The sequence below is a fragment of the Cryptomeria japonica genome, chromosome 10, assembly GCF_030272615.1.
Source record: "Cryptomeria japonica chromosome 10, Sugi_1.0, whole genome shotgun sequence".
NCBI classification, from domain to species: domain Eukaryota; kingdom Viridiplantae; phylum Streptophyta; class Pinopsida; order Cupressales; family Cupressaceae; genus Cryptomeria; species Cryptomeria japonica.
In genome coordinates, this window is record NC_081414.1 from 560,436,277 (window position 1) to 560,438,219 (window position 1,943).

A 1,943-nucleotide genomic window follows, 5' to 3' on the forward strand; every position below is an offset into this window, starting at 1 on the left:
CGCTGCCCATACTACACCAAACTCTTCCTTGTCTTCGTCTTCAACATAAGGAAATGAGGAAGCTACTGCAACATCTACCAAGGAACCAGTAGCCGCTACGCCTCAAGCTGACCAGGCTCCTGTTGTTACAACAGATCAAGAAGAAGCGATTATTCTCTCGAGAGTCTCAATAGCACTTTCAAGTTACATGGCAAAATTTTATTTGGAAGATGATCGAGCAATGGGGCCCATTGCCTTTCAAGAAGGGAGTAATGATCAGAAATAAGTGAGAGTATTAAATATTTTAATCTCTAATTAATTTTTGTCCTCATATAAATGTAATAACCTTTCAATATTGGATTGTCTTTTGGACTTCTGATGAGGACATAAATGTGGTGGTTGTTCAGCTTCTTTGAAAGCTTATAAATAAGCCCAATTCGAATCCAATTGCAAGGAGTTGGAGAGTTATGGAGTTAGAGTTATAGGCATACGCTCCTTCACAAGATTCCCTAAATTGTACAAGCTCATGCATACAACTCTCTTTTACAGAGTTTGCCCAAATTGGATACATTCCAGGCATACAACTCTCTTTTACAGAGTTTGCCCAAATGGGATAAATTCAAGGGCATACAACTCTCTTTCACAAAGTTTGCCAAAAATTGTATGGTTCTTACATATTTTCAATGAAATGAAATTTTATATGATTTATTATGTGTTTACAATACCACAAATTTTGCCTTGGGTATTGTACTCTGAATTGACAAAATAATTCAGATCAATATGTGTGTGTGTGTGTGTGTGAAGAGGGGAAAACAGATTTGAAGGTCAAATGATCAAAACATAACGAAATAAACATGCAGAATGTTAAAATATCATTAAAAGACCATTTCATCTTGCTATTTTACCTTCTCCTCCAGATTGAGCTTGATGAAGTGAAGACGCCCCTTGATAATGCTCCACTTGATGTGCTCATTTGATTGCTGGATGTGGATGGCTCTCCAATGTTGTGCACAAATGGAATGGATTTGAAAAAATGATAAGAATGAGATGATCAAGTTGTCAAGATGGTTTCCTGGGCTCAAAAGGGTAGCATAAACTTATTGGATTTCAAGATGTTTTGAATGAAGGGATGGAGCCCTATTTTATAGGAAGAGGAGAGGGAAACGGATGGCTAGGATGAATTCAAGATGAAGGGCTAAGATTTACTTGTGAGCTCACATAAGGTCCAAGAGAGGGTGTGGAGACTAAAAAATATGCCTTAAAGGCATTTTGTATCTCCACACTCCACAAGATGCATTGGAGGAATTAAAAATTCTCCAAAAAAGGATATCATGGGGATTGGACGAATAAAAAGGAATTAAAAATTCCTTGGGAGAGGGGATGCCTAGAGGAATGTGTGATTTCAAAAATCTTACATTCACCTAGGAAAAGAGCATTTAAAGCTAGTGGCTGGATGAAAAGGACAAAGAGTTGACTTTGTGGTTAATCATGCTGATTAACCATTAACGACTCATTAGGAGGGGGATTAGAGGAAATGTTAGGTGGGATTAATATTTGTAGGAGATTTTGACTAGGAGAGAGAATGAGTGGTGGGAATAAAAAAAATTAGAAGAATAATGTTAAGTGAGTTTAGGGAGTTTCTAGAAGAATGAATTAAGAAGATAATTTGTAAGAATCATGTAGGTTAACTGATTAATTGAAATTAATTAGCTAAGAGGAAGATTTGTGAGGATTTGATTTTTTTAGAAGAATAAAGAAAGGGATTGATTTATTAATCAATCAATCATATGCTATAGTGACAATATTAATTATATTTAATTAATATTGAGAGGAATTTGAATTAACATAATTAATTATGCGAGGAATTAAAAATAATTAAAATAATTATTTTTAAGTGTCTACATTTTGCCCCTATTTGAAGCGAGGTGTGATGACACATTGATTCAAAGAATAATCTTGTTTTG